This window comes from Bufo gargarizans, chromosome 5 (assembly GCF_014858855.1).
Source record: "Bufo gargarizans isolate SCDJY-AF-19 chromosome 5, ASM1485885v1, whole genome shotgun sequence".
Classification (NCBI taxonomy): Eukaryota; Metazoa; Chordata; class Amphibia; order Anura; family Bufonidae; genus Bufo; species Bufo gargarizans.
Genome location: NC_058084.1, coordinates 426233064 through 426254809, shown reverse-complemented (window position 1 = coordinate 426254809; position 21746 = coordinate 426233064).

The window sequence follows — 21746 nt, the reverse complement described above, 5'->3', positions numbered from 1 at the left end:
CACCTCAGTGTACAGTCCCCCCCACACCTCAGTGTACAGTCCCCCCATACCTTAGTGTACAGTCCCCCCACATCTTAGTGTACAGTCCCCCCACATCTCAATGTACAGTCCCCCCATACCTCAGTGTACAGTCCCCCCATACCTTAGCGTACAGTCCCCCCACACCTCAGTGTACAGTTCCCCCCCATACCTCAGTGTACAGTCCCCCCACATCTTAGTGTACAGTCACCCCACATCTTAGTGTACAGTCCCCCACATCTCAGTGTACAGTCCCCCCCCACACCTCAGTGTACAGTCCCCCCCATACTTCAGTGTACAGTCCCCCCACACCTCAGTGTACAGTCCCCCCACATCTCAGTGTACAGTCCCCCCACATCTCAGTGTACAGTCCCCCCACATCTCAGTGTACAGTCCCCCCATACCTCAGTGTACAGTCCCCCCATACCTCAGTGTACAGTCCCCCCACATCTCAGTGTAAGGTCCCCCCCATTCCTCAATGTACAGTCCCCCCACATCTCAGTGTACAGTCCCCCCATACCTCAATGTACAGTCCCCCCACATCTCAGTGTACAGTCCCCCCACATCTCAGTGTACAGTCCCCCCATACCTCAGTGTACAGTCCCCCCACATCTCAGTGTACAGTCCCCCCACATCTCAGTGTACAGTCCCCCCACATCTCAGTGTACAGTCCCCCCACATCTCAATGTACAGTCCCCCCACACCTCAGTGTACAGTCCCCCCCACACCTCAGTATACAGTCCCCCCCATACCTCAGTGTACATTATCCCCCACATCTTGGCGTACAGTCCCCCCCACACCTCAGCGTACAGTCCCCCCCACACCTCAGCGTACAGTCCCCCCCCCACACCTCAGTGTACAGTCCCCCCCAACATCTCAGCGTACAGTCCCCCCCACATCTCAGTTCAAAATAAGTTACTACATGAGTAGGTTCCGCATACTTCTCCCGCGCTGCTGACACTCGCGAACTCCATGATCCATGTAAAAAAGCACGTTACTCTCCTGTTTCTGATCCACGTGATCTGGGAGTGCCACGTGATGTTGTGACGTTAGTAGGTCCTTGCCAAGTATAGTATTTAGCCATTGCCATAGGACATGTGAATGGAGCATTTCCAGCACTGATGTAGCCCCCCGCCTTTCCTGTACTGTTTCTGGGGAACTACAAGTCCCAGAATATTAGTTCTTGCGATAGGTGTAAATCCATTAAAACCTGGCTACTTGTAGGCTTCCCTTATGTATGGAGACAGTGAGCTGTGGTTATTAGGGGCTCAGACCATTGGGACAGTCTGTGTCAGCCCTGCAGCAATACACCAATACATAGAATAGGCACCTATCCTACAGCAGGGGTCATACTGTGCTGTACATACAATGTAGTGTGACGTCATATTCACCTCTTCGGTTATATTACACAGGAAAGCACAATTCTGCAGCAACACCCCCCCCCCCCCCTTCCCCCAGCCCTTGTCTATGCTGCCCTGGTCTGTGCCCCCCTGGCACCTGAGTTGCGAAGTGCGCGGGGTGGGGGGCCCCACACAAAAGATTGCTGTGGGGCCCAGTCACTTCTAGTTACGCCCCTGATATACAGCATGATACAACATATGACATAACAAGCTTTTGCAGTGCCCACATACACTAGTGGGACACTGCACTGGGGCATTACTTCTTCCCCTGCTCCCATGTTCCCAAGAGCTCTTACTTGTCCTGGCAACACTTACATCTCAGGGGCCCCAGCTTTTACCAGGCACTTTAGTTGTATTGCTGAATGTCTTTATTTCAGGCCCATCGCTACAGCCATCACTCTGCCTGCCACTGATGACCTGTGGCCATCTTCTGGTCACCACAGTTCACATCCCAGATGGGAACTCAATTAAAAAGGTTGTCTCACTTCAGCAAATGGCATTCGTAAAGTAGACAAAGTTAATACAAGGCACTTACTAATGTATTGTGATTGTCCATATTGTCTCCGATGCTGGCTTGATTTCTTTTTTCCATCACATTATACACTGCTCATATTCAGAGGTTACAAGCTGAAGTCAGACAACCCCTTTAAGGCCTGGTCTGCAGCCTTCTTCTGGGCCTGGTGTAAGGTCCTTTCTCTTCTGCTTCTGGTGCTCCTGGGACATATTTTATGCTTAGGCTTGGAGCAGCCTGTAGAACACGATTCTTCCCTTCCCTGCTGTAGCAACGGGACTTAACTAGCGGGAGGCTGAATGTCCTGCACACAGCGGGAGTATTCAGCCACCCGCGGCAGCACCCAGCGACACAGTGAGGAACATGGCGCTGGGCCAGTTTTATATCAAGGTCCCTCATCCTCGTTCCATCACAAAAATGGGCCAGTCCTATCTCCTGTTCTGTTGAATCTAGCAGAGCATGGTTCCTATATGTGATCCAGTAGCACCATCTAATGGCCCAATCTCACCACTACAATCCTTTAAAGTTAATGTAATGAAAGGGACCTGCCCTTCTTTTGTAACATCATGCCAGAGCGGCAGTGCCACTGAATGCTTTGGGACTCTTTTAAGTTGGGTGTTCTCCCCTACCACCTTACATTGCAGCTGGTCTGTAACTACATCATGGTTTCTGCTTCTAACAGATGTAGATACAGATTTTTTCAGTAGCAGTCTACAACCCTTACCATTGTTTTATGTCTACAGCTCCTATGCAGCTCCATGCTAGCAGACTACAAACAAATCCTGTCAGGTCTGGGTCTGCGACTGTACTATTGAGATTAAAGGGGTTCTCTATGGTTTTACTAAGGGTACTTTCACACTTGCGGCAGAGTGATCCGGCAAGCAGTTCTGTCACCGGAACTGCCTGCCGGATCCGTCAAAACGTATGCCAACTGATGGCATTTGTAAGACTGATCAGGATCCTGTTCCATCCTACAAATGCATTGAAATGGCGGATCAGTCTTTCCTGTGTCATCCGGAAAAACGGATCCGACATTTTTTTTTTTATCGGCATCCTGCATTCCGGTATTTTGATCCGGCACTAATACATTCCTATGGAAAAAAATGTCGGCATTCAGGCAAGTGTTCAGTTTTTTTGGCCGGAGATAAAACCGTAGCATGCTGCGGTATTATCTCTGTCCTGATCAGTCAAAAAGACTGAAATTAAGACATCCTGATGCATCCTGAACGGATTTCTCTCCATTCAGAATAAATGGGGATAAAACTGATCAGTTATTTTCAGGTATAGAGCCCCTAGGACGGAACTCAGTGCCGGAAAAGAAAAACGCTAGTGTAAGGGCTCTTTCACACTTGCGTTGTCTGGATCCGTTGTGTACTCCACTTGCCGGAATTACACGCCGGATCCGGAAAAACGCAAGTGAACTGAAAGCATTTGAAGACGGATCAGTCTTCAAAATGCGTTCAGTGTTACTATGGCAGCCAGGACGCTATTAAAGTCCTGGTTGCCATAGTAGTAGTGGGGAGCGGAGGAGCAGTATACTTACCGTCCGTGCGGCTCCCGGGGCGCTCCAGAATGACGTCAGAGCGCCCCATGCGCATGGATGACGTGTCCATGCGATCACGTCATCCATGCGTGTGGGGCGCCCTGACGTCACTCTGGAGCGCCCCGAGAGCCGCACGGACGGTAAGTATACTGCTCTCCCCCGCTCCCCACTACAATTTACCATGGCAAACAGGACTTTAGCGTCCCGGCAGCCATGGTAACCATTCAGAAAAAGCTAAACGTCGGTTCCGGTAATGCGTCGAAACGACGTTTAGCTTAAGGCCGGATCCGGATTAATGCCTTTCAAAGGGCATTAATTCCGGATCCGGCCTTGTGGCAAGTGTTCAGGATTTTTGGCCGGAGCAAAAAGCGCAGCATGCTGCGGTATTTTCTCCGGCCAAGAAACGTTCTGGTCCGGAACTGAAGACATCCTGATGCATCCTGAACGGATTTCTCATCATTCAGAATGCATTAGGATAATCCTGATCAGGATTCTTCCGGCATAGAGCCCCGACGACGGAACTCTATGCCGGAACAGAAGAACGCAAGTGTGAAAGAGCCCTAAAAGTACCCTAACCTATGGAAGCAAGATTGTTTTAGCAGTTCTTACCCTTCAGTCGCCCCTTTGATTCCACCCTATCCGCTGTGCTTACATCACCACTTAGACTGGCTGCTGGCTCTTCTACTGAGGTCCCAACTGGATGTGCTCCTAAGTTTTTCTGTTCTGTTACATAATATAAATGCAGCTGTAATGGAAGACTCAGGAACACATCCAGTTGGGACCTCAGCAAAAGAGCCCACAGCCAGTTCAGGCGGTCACGTGAGGTGGCGTAATCAGTGGCATGCTGAAATAATCTTCCTTTCACAGGTTAAAAGACAATGGGATTTTAGTTAAAGCTCAGAGAACCCCCTTAAATGTGCTAGCCCCCAAAGTGAAGGAGAGTACATCATGCATGTATTGGCACATCTCCGAAAGAAATAAGTATTGAATTACTGTAGAAGGTTGAGGAACATGAGGGCCATGCTTGCATACGGCTTTAGACTTTACTGCCCGTGCTTTGGGTTTTATTGCTTCTGGCACCCACCACACTTCTGAAACAGACTGGCCATCTGATCTAGGACTGCACCCTGCAGATGGACATTGCAGAGAAATATTGAGGAATTGTACAACTTTGGTCATTTGGAAAGATTGCTAATGTCTGCAAAGAGAGAGACTCAGGCAGGACCACAATCATAATAGCTGCCTCCTGGAAAAGCCTACTCTGTGAAATGCTCCAGAACTGTGCCTACTGCATGTGTTTGTACTGTGACCCCCATCATCTATTCAGTAAAGGTTTATTTTACTATAACTAAGGTGGCCTTGTTGATCTCTATACCCGATCTGATCATCATCTGCCTCCTGTTGCCCTGCCTTGCACCCCATGGCTCATTTAATATCAAAGCACCCCCAAGCAACAACAGGCAGGAGATCCTGAAAGTCCAGGGTGTGACCTGAGGGAAAGAGGGGTTGCTCTCCTTAACTTACTGCAGGCCTGGCCCGGGGAGTGCTGGAGAAGGGTTAGCCACCATGAAGGCTACAACCACTTGTTGTCAGAGCCACCACTCCTATTCTTCGCTGCGGGCCAGAGCATTGCAATTACACTTTTATTCTTTATCCTGCCCGCAGCAGATTATACGGGCAGCACAATTATCACAATTGCCGCTATGGGTGGTACTTTTCTATAGATGTCCCCATGCCTTTTGTCAGCATTTCTAATACACCATGTCATTTCCTTTGTATCATCCATACAGTCTTGCTAACACATTCGTACAGTATATGGCTGATAAATTAGTTTGCTGAAATGCATGTTGTAAATACCTGAGAGGAAGCCATGGGATCGTCAGCACAATTCTTACAACATCTGCAAACCAGATCGAATCATTTCTCAACAGTTTTTTGACTCAACAGAAGAAAAGTTTTGGCTTCTTTCCCGGGTCAGACATAAATATTGTATAAGGAAGCGCATGTTATCAGGATCCGGATGGCTCACTATTAATATATCTGCAGCTGCAGTTCGGGCCGAGTGACACCGATCATTCAGACAAATCAGTCATGATATTATGTCTAGGCTTTAAAGGGATAGAAGTGTGAGGTTCAGGTGAGGACGGTCCCCACACATTGTCCCAACTCTATGAAATAAATGTTCAGTAGTGGAATGAATGTAAACCGCCAATGTTTCTCAACCCCAGGCCTCCAGGATTGCCCATAGAGGAAACACTTCTGTCAGTTCCTGGACCATTGACGTTGACCGAGATCCCTCTGCAAGGGGATATGGCTGTATGACCACACTTCGAATTTTACGGAGCTGTGATATCCATAGAAGTCTATGAGGCTATGCTGTACCTGTGTATAACTCCAATTTTTATTCTTAGGCTACTGTCACACTTGCGTTGTTAATTCCGGTATTGGCAGAGGATCCGTTTTGATTTTGCACATCAGTATGCATCCGTTCCGTTAGGATGCGGTTATGTGAAATCAAAATGGGAAAAAAACAGATCTGTCACTAAATACATTGAAAGTGAAAGGGTGACGGATCCGGTTTTTTTTTAGGCTCCTTTTAGGCTCCTAAAAAAACTGATTCGTCACCATTGACTTACATTGTTTTCAGTGCCGTATCAGTTTTTTATTACCGGATACAAAACCACAGCTTGTCCGGTCACAAAACGGAATGCTGACGGAACGGAAGACATCCTGATGCATCCTGAACAGATCTTTTATGTAACTTGTATTGGGAAAAAAAACCTGGAAAAATTATTTGTATGGTCAAATAAAAATAAATAAATTCTGTCATAGTTGTTTGTGTTTTGTTTTTTACAGCATTCACTGTGCACAAAAAATGACATAATGATCTTATTCTGCAGGTCAGTACGGTTACGGTGATACCAAATGTATATGGTTCTTATTGTGTTTTACTAGTTTTAATAAAAATAAAAACCTTTAAAAACATGTTTTTCTTTGCATTGTCATATTCTGACAGTCTGACAACTTTTTCATATTTCTGTATACAGGGCTGAGTGAGTGCTTGTTTTTTTCCAGGGCAAGCTGTACTTTTATTGATAACTTCTTGGGGTACATGGAACTTTTTGATAACTTTTTATTCCATTTTTGGGGGATGACAAAATGACAAAAAAAAACAAAACAGTAAATCAGCCAGCGATGTTTATTTTGGGAGCAGCATAGAATTTTCTTTTCTAGTTACTTGGATGCTGGATCACTTCCACAGCCGCCTGCTCAGCGTCATTCACATTGCTCCTGCTGTGCCGCTTGTGTTTTATTTTTTGGGGTATATCTAATTATCTCTCTCTCTCTCTCTCTCTCTAATATCTATCTATTTATCTCTCTCTCTCTCTCATATCTATCTATCTCATATCTATTTATCTCTCTCATATCTATCTATCTATCCATCAAATCAAATCAAATAAGCTTTATTGGCAGGACTAAATACATTTTAGCATTGCCAAAGCAAGTGGGAAATAATTTGGTAGGGTTGGGGGATGGGGACATATACAGGGAGGGGGTATAGGAGTCCAAGGTATATCAGGCTCCTCTCAGTCCATGGCAGGCAGTAATATATTGTGCTGCTGTGGCCGCTGTATTCTCCTCTTCCCCCAGCAGTATGGAGAGTCTCCTGAAGTAAGTCTCCCTCACTGCTGAGTATTTGGGGCACCGCAGCAGGAAATGAGCCTCATCCTCCACGGCCTCCTGGTCGCACTGCTGGCACAGTCTGCTCTCCTGGGCATGTACCTCTGTCAGTGACGTCCCGGATTTAATGAGCAGGCTGTGGGCGCTCAGTCTGTACCGGCTCAGGATCTGTCGGTCTTTTGGATTGGGGAGTTTCTCCAGATATGGGGCCAGTTTGTACTCCCTCTGCAGGCTCTGGTATAGTAACATAGTAACATAGTACATAAGGCCGAAAAGAGACATTTGTCCATCCAGTTCGGCCTGTCATCCTGCAAGTTGATCCAGAGGAAGGCAAAAAAAAAACCTGTGAGGTAGAAGCTAATTTCTCCTACTTAGGGGAATAAAAATTCCTTCCCGACTCCAATCAGGCAGTCAGAATAACTCCCTGGATCAACGACCCCTCTCTAGTAGCTATAGCCTGTAATATTATTAGGCTCCAGAAATACATCCAGGCCCCTCTTGAATTCCTTTATTGTACTCACCATCACCACCTCCTCAGGCAGAGAGCTCCATAGTCTCACTGCTCTTACCGTAAAGAATCCTCTTCTATGTTTGTGCACAAACCTTCTTTCCTCCAGACACAGAGGATGTCCCCTTGTCACAGTCACAGTCCTGGGGATAAATAGATGACGGGATAGATACTGTCAGCTTCTGGGATGTTCTATCTATCTATCTATCTATTTATCAATCTCATATCTATCTGTCTATCTATCTCATATCTATCTATCTCATATCTATCTATCTATATCATATCTATCTCATATCTATCTGTCTATCTATCTATATCTATCTATCTATTATCTATCTCATATCTATCTATCTCATATCTATCTGTCTATCTATCTAATATCTATCTATCTTATATCTATCTATCTAAAATTATTGTCACGGCCTCTGTGTTGTGCGCGTGACACGTTGCCATACATGCCGCTTGCCATGGGCAACACATTTATTTCGGCTTGCATGTACCTTTCTCCCCTTCTCCTGGTTCCTCCCCTGTTTGGTGCTGGAGGGGTTAACTGGGTGTGGTCACTAGAAGCTTCTTTTACCTGTGGCTTAAGATCAGGAGTCGGTTGTACTCCAGCCTTGCTGTGTGCTGGAGTTATGCTCCTTGTCTGGATGTTCCATCTTTCAGTGAGAGGGCCACCTAGTGGGACATCGATGTCTCCAGCGATGTCTTCCTTATGTCTCCTCCATTTTCCCTACCTTACCTGTTGTTATGTTTGGTGTGGGTATATGTTCTGGGGTTGTTGTACGTCTAGTTGTTGTTCCGTGTCTGGTGTATTCTGTCCGGCATGGATGCTAGATGTTCCCCTGTTTGTCTGTTATGGCCTCCGGAAGGGGGTCTCATGGTTTTCCGGAGGGGTAAACCAAATGTCAAGTCTGTGGGCTGTTGCTAGAGTGCTGGTTCCTGTGTGTCAGTACGTACTGCATCAGTTTGGTGTTTGGATGGCAGTGAGTTTATATGGGATCCAGTTTACCTTGGTGTGGTCTTCTGTTGTGCCGTCCAGCAGGTAAGTTACCATGCCTTCCTTGGTTCTTGGTTCAGTGGTTATCCCCGCCACTGGATACTTACCTGCCATTCCACTTGGCTTTCTTTCCTTGCTGTTAGGCCTGCAGAGACTCCTGCTCTTCCGTGTCTTGGAAGGAACAGGTCGTCTCTCCCCTGCTCCTATCTCAGGGATTATCAGGGCAACTCAGGGTCCTAGGTATCCTGGGTATGAGCTGTCCTACCAGGTCCTCTCATATGGTGAGGAGTTAGCGCGAGGATTAGGGGCGCTTTAGGAGGTGACCTGCTCCCTCATCCCGGCATCCTAGCCTAGCTGCTTCCCTTCTTACCCATCATCGTATGGTGGGGAGTTTCCCCCACTCCCCACCGTGACAATTATGGAAGAAAGGCAGCATTTTGACTTCAGTGAAACAAGTGGATTACCTTTATTCCCCCAACACTCAAAGCTCCCTGCCTGTTGGTAGTCTATAGATTGCTTAGCTTCCAGTGTGTATCATTTGCATTCCTTATTACTGAGCCATTGCATTTTTTTTTTTTTATTTAATCTTGGTATAAATCTGGCTTTTGAACACAAACCGGCCGTTCTGTGCATTGGGGACCGCAATTTGCACAGGCACCATCCATGCGGTTACCGCAGACGGAAACAGACCCATTCAACTTAAAAGGGTCCATGATCCATCCGCATCGCAAAAAAATAGAACATGTTCTATTTTTCTGTGGTGCGAAGGCACGGAGAGAAACCACATGGCAGCACTCCATAGTTCTTCCGTGGGGCTCCGTGCCTCCATTCCATACCGCCCCTTCTGGATTGCGGACCCATTCACTTGATATGGTGAGCACACGGTCAGTGCCCACATTTTGCAGACAAGCAATTGCCGTCTGCATGAGCCCTTAGGCTGAGTTCACACTTCAGTTATTTCCATCAATTATTGGGAGCCAAAACCAGATGCAGGTCAAAAACACAGAACAGGAGGACATCTTTGCCTTCTACCTTATTTCTGAGTAGCCTTCACTACTGGTTTGGGCTCACAATAACTGATGGAAATAACCGACCAAACAACTGAAGTGTGAACTGGGCCTTACCCGCTTCCTGACACTGGCTCTCGGCTCCAGTGCTCTCTGACCTCTGCTCAGGTCCCTAGGATATCATCATAGATGCTGCCTGCAACCAATCGTGGGCCGTGGCGGGGACTTCTTCCGCTTGAGTCATGAATAAATGTGACTGTTTATACAGTACTTCAGAATTTGGGGCCCTGCTTTTAATTTCGCCCAGGGCAACATTTTGTCTAAAACCGGCCCTGCCTGTGCGCCTCAGTTTCCACCTTCTCCACCACTATTTAGTTTCAGCATTCATACAGTAAAGTTTATTAAAAAGAATCTTCTTTTATAAAATGTGTCATCCTTCTTGAAAAGCCGAAAAGGAATCCTTAAAAATACTAAGAAAATCCAATTTATTGGACCCTCTGTAGGAGATGTGAACACATTTGATTACTTTAGAGAACATAAGTCATCCATCTCCAACATGTACTTTTGAGACTTGCTGCCAAATCTCGTACCTCGTAATAGCTGAAAGGCCTAGAAGTTCTCTCAAAACATAAAGTTGGATGTAAAGATGAGATTTCAAACATAGAATTTATCTTACGTCATCACATCCCAAAACTAATGTAATTGTGCCATCAACAGCAGTAAAGGCTGAGAGGCAATTCTTTAATAGTCCAGTAGTTTGTCATAAAATATAATTGACCATATAAAATAACGTACTAAGACGCCACGGCTCAAAACAATATCTGCTCTAATAATCGTCCTGGCAACAGAATGCGCAGCTGGTATGCTTGGGGGAAATAGGCATGGATGTTCCTGTAGTAAGACACTACATAAGCATTAACACTGTAAATTATGCATTGGGCTCAATGTTAAAAGAGTAAAGGGAGGAAAAAGTGGTTGTATAAGGAGAAGATTTCCATTAAGTGTCAGCAAGCAAGTTCGAAATTGAGAAACTGACGCACAAAGATGGTTAGTCAAAACAGTGAAAATTCGTAGTATTTTCCTACTTTTAAAAAGCATTTTAAGATTTAGTAAACCCAGCCTATGCAACGGGCCAAGGCCAGCATCCTGGGGTAATCCTTACCCTTTAAGAAGTTTTTATGATATACAGTGGGATGCGAAAGTTTGGGCAACCTTGTTAATCGTCATGATTTTCCTGTATAAATCGTTGGTTGTTACGATAAAAAATGTCAGTTAAATATATCATATAGGAGACACACACAGTGATATTTGAGAAGTGAAATTAAGTTTATTGGATTTACAGAAAGTGTGCTATAATTGTTTAAACAAAATTAGGCAGGTGCATAAATTTGGGCAACACAAAAAAGAAATTAAATCAATATTTAGTAGATCCTCCTTATGCAGAAATTACAGCTGCTAAATGCTTCCTGTAAGTTCCAATGAGAGTCTGGATTCTGGTTGAAGGTATTTTGGACCATTCCTTTTTACAAAACATCTTTAGTTCATTCAGGTTTGATGGCTTCCGAGCATGGACAGCTCTCTTTAAGTCACACCACAGATTTTCGATTATATTCAGGTCTGGGCTGAGACGGCCATTCCAGAACGTTGTACTTGTTCCTCTGCATAAATGCCTTAGTGGATTTTGAGCAGTGTTTAGGGTCGTTGTCTTGTTGAAAGATCCAGCCCTGACGCAGCTTCAGCTTTGTCACTGATTCCTGGACATTGGTCTCCAGAATCTGCTGATACTGAGTGGAATCCATGCGTCCCTCAACTTTGCCAAGATTCCCAGTCCCTGCACTGGCCACACAGCCCCACAGCATGATGGAACCACCACCATATTTTACTGTAGGTAGCAGGTGTTTTTCTTGGAATGCTGTGTTCTTTTTCCTCCATGCATAACGCCCCTTGTTATGGCCAAATAACTCAATTTTTGTTTCATCAGTCCACAGCACCTTATTCCAAAATGAAGCTGGCTTGTCCAAATGTGCTTTAGCCCACCTCAAGCGGCACTTTTTGTGCTGTGGACGGAGAAAAGGCTTCCTCTGCATCACTCTCGCCTACAGCATCTCCTTGTGTAAAGTGTGCCGAATGGTTGAACGATGCACAGTGACTCCATCTGCAGCAAGATGATGTTGTAGGTCTGTGGTGCTGGTCTGTGGGTTGACTCTGACTGTTCTCTCCATTCGTCGTTTCTGTCTATCTGAGATTTTTCTTGGTCTGCCACTTCGAGCCTTAACTTGAACTGAGCCTGTGGTCTTCCATTTCCTCAATATGTTCCTAACTGTGGAAACAGAAAGCTGAAATCTCTGAGACAGCTTTCTGTATCCTTCCCCTAAACCATGATGGTGAACAATATTTGTCTTCAGGTCATTTGAGAGTTGTTTTAAGCCCCCCATGTTGCTACTCTTCAGAGAAAATTAAAAGAGGAGGGAAACTTACAATTGACCCCTATAAATACTCTTTCTCATAATTGGATTCACCTGTGTATTTAGGTCAGGGGTCACTGAGCTTACCAAGCCAATTTGAGTTCCAATAATTAGTTCTAAAGGTTTTGGAATCAATAACATGACAACAGTGCCCAAATTTATGCACCTGCCTAATTTTGTTTAAATAATTATAGCCCACTTTCTGTAAATCCAATAAACTTAATTTCACTTCTCAAATATCACTGTGTGTGTCTCCTATATGATATATTTAACTGACATTTTTTCTCATAACAACCAACGATTTATACAGGAAAATCATGACGATTAACAAGGTTGCCCAAACTTTCCCATCCCACTGTATGTCCCTCTGATAGAGCAAGTCGTCGTGACGCCAGTTTCATTTAAGCAACGAGAACATGGAGTCCCCTTTTAAGTATAGTGGTGTTGATACCCAGGTGTAGGATTGCCAGAGTGGTGTAGAGTGACCTACAATCTCCCTGAAGGTGTTAAATGCACGTGTCATGGTGCTCCTTACCTGTATATCCTTGGATCCCCGACGTGGTTGTCCGAAGCAGTGTAAAAGGGGTGATTAACTTGGATGATGAAGGAATAATTGAGTCCAGAATCTTATTACTGTTGAACACAGCTTTACTTCGCATAAACTTGTATCAAGGAACAATCTTCCAAACTTTATCTTGGTCATCAGCAGGTTTTGGCATTAGTTTTGGCAGGCAAACCCTCTTAGCTCTACTATATCTGTACTCTCTCAGCTCTGCTATGTTGGCTGTATTCAATAGGAACTTTTCCTCTTCGGCTGGAACTTAGCTTTCTGTAGTCTGACTCTCACTGTAATCCTAGGAAAACTTCTTCCTGGCTTCAAGCTTACTTAGCTTGGCTTTTAGGCAATGCAAGCCCAGGAGGGGATATGCAACCATTTATAACTCACAGGCAGGGCCTGTCTGGCAGGGACAAGGCCTGCTTCTTCCCCTTACAGGGGGTAAGCTAGACTCCACACAACCTCTCCCCAAGGAGGGGAAGGCTAGACTGCCTCACACTAACTAAACTCATCCCTCTCTAGAGAAGGCTGGACTGGAACTAAAGGTTCCTCTCCAGGGAAACTAACTGTGCCAAGATTGCCGCCATCTGCTAGTGAACCAGGCACATTACACTTAAACAGTAATTTGTGAGGAAATATGAATACACATTATGTAGGACATGAAATAAATATGCATGATGACACAGGATACACCATAGAAGATAGTGGGGGGTAATACAAAGGTGGTAATTCAAAGGTGGTAATGCCACTCTGGTGTGTTACACCTACAATGGCATCAGTAAAAGTGCCACCATTATCTGCACCCTTTCAGTGATCCCAGTAACAGTGCCAGTAGAATGCCCCTAGTATACTGTATAAGCACACATCCTATCATAACTAATAGTGCCAAAAGAGTGCCCTTTAATAAAAAGTGCCTACAACCATAGAATTAGACACATTTCTGGTTGTCTGCAGTCACCACCAGGGGGAGCTCACTTCATACATATTTATACAGTTCCCATTAAAGTAAATGGAACACTATGACTACTTGTGAACCATACTGTCCCTAGTGGTGCCTAACAACAACCTTTGCAGGAGACTTGATTACTCAGCTATGTGTATGTAAGTTTCTCTATTTTGGGAAACTTCTTGAAAATTACTTCAAGGGGTTGTCCAGGTTCAGAGCCAAACGTGGACATAAGCTCCCCTTCACACATTTAGCCTGTATGAGTGGCGCATTGGAGCATTTCTTGCTCCGATGCTCCCCCTTGCCCTGCGCTGCATCGCTGGACAAGGGCTTTTTCTTTGCCACCGGTGACGTACCGGGCTTCTCATGGGCATGCTAGGCGGAGGATACCACCTAGCAGTGAGTCTGGTAATATCACCACCACAAATGGGCAGTCTTTAGCGCTGCCCTAGGCTGGCAGTGGTAAAGACTGCCCATTAGTGCCGACGACATCACCAGGATCACTGCTAGGAGGAAGCCTGGTACTAAGCAAACAGCCTTTGCCCTGCGCAGTTCAGATCCGATGCTCCACTGATACAGGCTAAAAGTGTGAAGGAGAGCCTATGTCCCTGTATCAGTGGATCATCGGATCTGAACTGTGCAGGGCAAAGGCTGTGGGTTCAGCTCGGAACCTGGAAAACCCCTTCAAAAATGTAGCTAATGGGACAACATTTCTTGGTTACATTTTCATGATATAGACCAAAAAACGCAGGTTACGCAGTCTTTAGAAAAAAAAAACGCAGCTATACATGCAGTTTATATGACACTTTTTTGTGTTTAATAAACGCCAATGAAAACTTATATATGTAGGGACTCAAATAAGTATTTTATTTTTTTTCTAATGGAACAGAATTACGTGTACAATGACATTAGTGTGAACAGAGCTTGATACATTTTATTTGAATTTGTTTTTCTGACTGTGCCTCATCATATGGTACTTTGACTCCATCTAGGGGTTCTCTAAGATATAGCAGTATTGCAGTTGTAAATACTGTACTGTACATGCTCTTGATTCAGAAGATAATTTATGAGATTCAAATTAATAATTTATGAATGCATTTTTTTTTTTTCAAACATCAAGTCACCTTCCCACTCTTTTAAGACTGTATTTTTATTCACAGAACTTTGCTGGTAGTGTAATTTGGTCTGCTGTGGTAAATTGGTGTTTTGCTAGCTCAATGTAATTGTACTATATCAACTGGATATTGCTGCATCGCTGGACAAGGGCTTTTTCTTTGCCACCGGTGACGTACTGGGCTTCTCATGGGCATGCTAGGCGGAGGATACCACCTAGCAGTGAGTCTGGTAATATCAGAAGAAGGGGGTTCTGTCAGAAGAAGCTAAAGAATGTATTTTATACATAAATCCTGTAAGGTTATAGTCATGTTCTACAATGCACTTCGGGACTTAAAGGGGTTATCCCATCTTAGACAATGGGGGCATATCGCAATGATATGCCCCCATTGTCTGTTAGGTGTGGGTCACACCTCCTGGGACCCGCACCTACAACGAAAACGGAGCCGGGGAGAGTTGTGGCTGGAGGACCCCGGGTTTCCCAGGGTCCGTCCACCACCAGGCACAGCTCCCCGCCTCTCCCATTGAAGTGAATGGGACCGCACCGCACATGCGCGGCCCACGCTTCCATTCATTTCTATGGGGCCGACGGAAATGGCCGAGCCAGCGCTCGGCTATTTTCGGCGGCTCCATAGAAATTAACGGAGGGCGGATGCGCATGCGCAGTGCGCCCTCCTCCACTTTCTCTGCTCCGTTCTCCTTGTAGGTGCGGGTCCCAGCGGTGGGACCCGCACCTATCAGACAATGGGGGCATATCCTTGCGATATGCCCCCATTGTCTAAGATGGGATAACCCCTTTGAAGGGATTTTCTGGGTAAATTACATTAAAAAGACAGAAAGGGTTAAAAAGTTAATAAATAGGCATTACTCACCTCACCGCTCCAGTCAATACTGCCTTTAACTGCCTGATCTCAGTTCGACATACAGAAAATGGCTTGAAATGCCACCTCAGGCAGTTAGGGGGGATTGGGAACTGAAAAAAAAAAACTAAAAGTGGCCCCATGCTGTAGGCGGGTCCATATGTAGCGTCCCACTAGCTTATGTGGGAACTGTAAAAGCTTTTTAGGAAGAAATTACAGAGGCTCTACTGATAATAAAAACACGGATTGGTGCTCTCTCCAAAAATGGCAGTACCTAATGCCAAAATTTGATATATTGTAAAATTGTATAGGATGGAGGGCACTCAAATGGCTGGGTATATATAAAAAAGTCAGATATAATATGTAACTTATGACTTGTTATTTATTATTAGCATTAAAATTAGTCATACAGGGTCAAGACCACTCAATCTTTCAATAATAGTAGTGTAATGGTCACAAGATGAAATGAATATACTCTGTATACTTCACCACTAGAAAACATATTAGGGTGTATAACACATTAAGACATTAAAAAGGGACTTGCTTATGCAGGAGATCAGTCTGCATACAAGTCCTAAATAGACGTGCACGGTATGCTAAAACCAGAAAAAAAATCTTGCTGGTGTAAGTTCGTTTGTGTCCCAGGGAAGCAGTCACTTTGCAAAGAGGAGAAAGGAGAGAAGGAACAGTCTTACCCCGTACAGCTGAATCCGGAAAGCTGTTGCAGAGGGGTACCTGTGTTGGCGATGATCCGGTCCTATTGTAAAGTTGGTGCGCACGTGGTCCTCGGCGTCCTCGGCGTATTCTTCTTTCGCGGCTTGCAGAGTCTGTATTGTCTTGCTCGTATTCCAGGAAGTGACGATTCCGTGTAACCGGAAGTGACGATCTTTTGTGTCAATCAAATAGGCCGATTTTTTTCTTTCCAGCGGGTTATGTTCTATTTAGATATTTATCTGTAGTTTATAGAACGGGTCTCTCTCAATTTATTCACAGTCCATATGCTATCCTTTAGACCAAACGCGTTTCGGTGCACTCTTGCACCTTCATCAGTGGTGGATAGCACTACTGATCTCCTTCCTTTTTATAGGGGAGGGATCATTGGGATATTTGAGTTGGAATGAAACTGCGGAGTGGATACAATATCTTAATGAATCAGTGGGATGTAGAATAATTATATGAAATTAATAACATTATGTTAAAAATTATCAAGTAGTAATATATGGGAACATTTATGTCTAAACCATATTAAAAATATATAATATATATAGGAAATATAATATTATGTTATCATAGGGGGAATATTTGGTATAGATTAATGTCAATAAAAATATATATAAATATATAAAGGATTCAATGTAAATATCCAATAAAAAATTTAATTTTTATTTTTATTTTTTTTATATTTTTTTAGCGATTCAATAAAAAATTCAATAAAAAATTAAATAAAAAATTTAATAAAAAATTTAATGAAAAATTCGATGAAAAATTCAATAAAAAACATAATAAAAAATTCTATAGATTCCTCTTGCTGGTCAAGATAGTCATTGGATATATGCATTGATCTCATACTGGTTTCAGATGTTTTTATTATCAGTAGAGCCTCTGTAATTTCTTCCTATAATTTCGTCCACTTTGTGCCTAACAGTAGTGCTCCTGATTTAATAAAACATGGATGTCTGGGACTATATAGACAACAAATGTAAAAATATGCCACAACATAGATCAACTTCAGATTTGTTTAAAGAACTTGAGAAATTATTGCATCGCCAACTAAAACAAAAATGGGAAATCAAATCCCTAACTGATTACCTTGGGAGAAATATTATCCCAAAAGGTCTTCAAATAACGAAAGAACTGGCCAGCGATTTATATAATGAAGACTTTTATATTGAATGGCAGTCCTTCCTGAAAAATCAATCTAAAAAATTAATACAAATGATTATACAAAGAAGGACACAAATACTTGAAGAAATTGTCAAAGATATTTCGCAGCTAAAAGAAGCAATTATCAAATTGCCTCAAGATGAAGAATATGCTAAATGGCAGGAGATAATCTGCAGAAGTCTAGATGATCTAGAGAGGGAAATAATAAAGAAAAAATCAAAAAAATTCAAATATACTAAATATGATAATACAACGGCAAGAAACACACATATTAGAGAAAAAACACCAATGACACAAATAAACAGTAGAGAAAAACCTATACAGGAAAATAGAACACATAACCAATATAGTATACCCACAACAAATCGGTATGAAACACTATCGACTCCGAATTTTTTAGATCACACTCCACCTCACCACAGAATAAGAACACGACAGTCACCTCTACAGTCCCAATACAGGGAACAAGAAAATTACCAAGATTTTTCAATACCAAACACACGATTACAATTTACGACAGAGACACCACAATCACCAATACAACACGAACAATCACCCTCAGTTTCGACACAATTACGAACAGAGACACATGAAAGATCAACACAGGAGACGATCGCCACCGAGAACACGGTCTCAAAGAGACACAAAAAAACACGAAGAGGACGTACACAAAAAAGACAGGGAATACAGGACACACAGATAGAACAAACTTCAATTGTGAATCTTAGTCAAGTAAACCTTTCTAATGCACAAATAAAACTATTAAACAAAGGAATTAAGTTTTCACCAACAACAAATCTAGACAAATTCTCCACATACATTGGTATAGAAAAATATATTAGAAAATTATGCCTTAAGAGATACTATATGAAGAACCCTATAATGCAAACAACCATAGCATCTAAATATAAACATACAGAGTTAAAACCCAAGTCCAAAAAATTCCCTAGGCAAGAAATAAGTCATGAGATTGCGGCATTCAGGAAAAATATGGAATCAGACATAAGAAAACTGAGCAATAAATGTACATATAACAATTTAACAAGATCGGAGACAAACGCTATTAAAGAATTACAAACTACTCATAACATCACAATTAGACCAGCGGACAAGGGTGGAGCGATAGTTGTGTTAGACACAACCCTGTACAATTCAGAATGCCAAAGACAATTATCAGATTCTACTATATATAGAAAATTAAAATCTGACCCAACAAATATGTTCTATAATGATTTAATTAAATATTGTAATAAAGGCCATATGAATGGTATACTACTGGAACAGGAGCATAAATTTATCATTAACACCCCAAAACGTCTACCGGTTTTTTACTGTTTGCCAAAAATCCATAAGGACCCTGTAACACCACCAGGCAGGCCTATAATATCAGGGATAGGCTCCATAACATCAAACCTTTCACAGTATTTGGATAAATTACTCCAACCTGCGGTCAAAAAGATTCCTTCGTATATAAAGGATACAACGGACATAATAGAAACATTAGAGCAATTGGAAGTCCAAGAACACTGGTATTTGGGTACAATGGATGTAAGCTCATTATACACCATTATAGACCATGAGCAAGGGTTGGAAGCTCTCAAACAACAATTAATAATAGCCAATATATTAAATTTAGAACAAATAGAATATTTATTAGAGGGAGTAAGACATATTTTAACACATAATTATTTTTACTATGAATCTAATTATTATATTCAAGAAAGAGGTACAGCCATGGGCACCAGGTTCGCCCCCAGTTACGCAAATTTGTTTATGGCGCATTGGGAACATGAGACCGTTACATCCCACCTGGGGGCGGGCCTGGTGCTCTGGCGTCGATATATCGACGACATTATTTTTATTTGGCAGGATACTAAGATACTTTTAGATAAATTTTTAACTCAAATCAATATTAACGATAGAAACTTAAAATTCATTACCAAAATTAGTAATTCTGAAATAGAATTTCTCGATCTAAAAATAGGAATTAAAGGAAGCAAATTTATATGTAGTACATACCATAAGCCTGTAATGAAAAACGGATATATACTCTACACTAGTTGCCACCTGCCCCGTTGGCTACTTAATATCCCAACAAGCCAGTTTAGAAGGCTAAAAAGAAACTGTACTCTAAATGAAGACTTTGAGAAAGAAGCAATATCATTAAAGGAACAGTTTCTAACAAAACAATACCCAATAGAAACTATAGACTTGGCCCTAATTAAAGTCAGAGATATGGAGAGGAAATCATTCTTTGAAAACAAAAAGAAACAGGAAGAAATCGGGGAAAAAACACGAATAATTCTCCCGTTCCATGGACAATATAAAAAAGTCAATGCACTGGTGCGTAAACATTGGCACCATTTACAAAAGGACAAGATCATAGGCCCTTCTCTTCCAAATAATCCCCTAATCTCCTACACGAAAGCACCTAATCTAGGTTTGTTGATTGCCCCTACTATAAAAAATTCTAATAAAAGTATGAAATCCAATTGGCTTAATCTAAAGGGCTTCTATAGATGCGGGAGTTGTAATAATTGTAAAATAACACACTTCCCAAAAAAAACCACACAGGTTCAATCAAGGCAAAATTCTTTTAGTCACACAATTAAAGATAGTCTGTCTTGCAACTCTTCAGATGTTATCTACATTTTGGAATGTCCGTGCCACAAACAATACGTAGGGCGAACTAAAAGACTTTTTAAAAAAAGGGTAGCCGAACATATAGGTAACATCAAAAAGGGCTATGAGAATCACATATTGTCTTATCATTTTAAAACACATCATAATAAAGACCCCTCCGGACTAATTTATATAGCATTGGAAAAAATTAATAAATCTTGGAGAGGGGGAAACCATATATCAAGCATGTCAAGAGCAGAATCTCGTAAGATTTTTGAATTTGAGACTATCACCCCGGCTGGTCTAAATGCAGAATTAGAACTATTTGGATTTCTATAGGGGGGGGGTGCCCTCCGGGGATGGTCCGTCGAGTTCTGGCTGTTTACCAGCAGCTCGACGGCCTCTCCCTGTTGGGCCCCTCTCCCCATCCACACATCTGAAACCAGTATGAGATCAATGCATATATCCAATGACTATCTTGACCAGCAAGAGGAATCTATAGAATTTTTTATTATGTTTTTTATTGAATTTTTCATCGAATTTTTCATTAAATTTTTTATTAAATTTTTTATTTAATTTTTTATTGAATTTTTTATTGTACTCTTATGGAATCGCTAATAAAAAAAAAAAAAAAAATTTTTTTTTTTTTTTTTATTGGATATTTACATTGAATCCTTTATATATTTATATATATTTTTATTGACATTAATCTATACCAAATATTCCCCCTATGATAACATAATATTATATTTCCTATATATTATATATTTTAATATGGTTTAGACATAAATGTTCCCATATATTACTACTTGATAATTTTTAACATAATGTTATTAATTTCATATAATTATTCTACATCCCACTGATTCATTAAGATATTGTATCCACTCCGCAGTTTCATTCCAACTCAAATATCCCAATGATCCCTCCCCTATAAAAAGGAAGGAGATCAGTAGTGCTATCCACCACTGATGAAGGTGCAAGAGTGCACCGAAACGCGTTTGGTCTAAAGGATAGCATATGGACTGTGAATAAATTGAGAGAGACCCGTTCTATAAACTACAGATAAATATCTAAATAGAACATAACCCGCTGGAAAGAAAAAAATCGGCCTATTTAATTGACACAAAAGATCGTCACTTCCGGTTACACGGAATCGTCACTTCCTGGAATACGAGCAAGACAATACAGACTCTGCAAGCCGCGAAAGAAGAATACGCCGAGGACGCCGAGGACCACGTGCGCACCAACTTTACAATAGGACCGGATCATCGCCAACACAGGTACCCCTCTGCAACAGCTTTCCGGATTCAGCTGTACGGGGTAAGGCCTCATGCACACGACCGTTGTGTGCATCCGTGGCCGTTGTGCCGTTCTCCGTTTTTTTTCGCGGACCCATTGACTTTCAATGGGTCCGTGGAAAAATCGTAAAATGCACCGTTTTGCAGCCGAGGCCGTGATCCGTGTATCCTGTCCGTCAAAAAAATATGACCTGTCCTATTTTTTTGACGGACAATGGTTCACGGACCCATTCAAGTCAATGGGTCCGTGAAAGAACACGGATGCACACAAGATTGGCATCCGTGTCCGTGATCCGTGGCCGTAGGTTGCTTTCATACAGACGGATCCGAA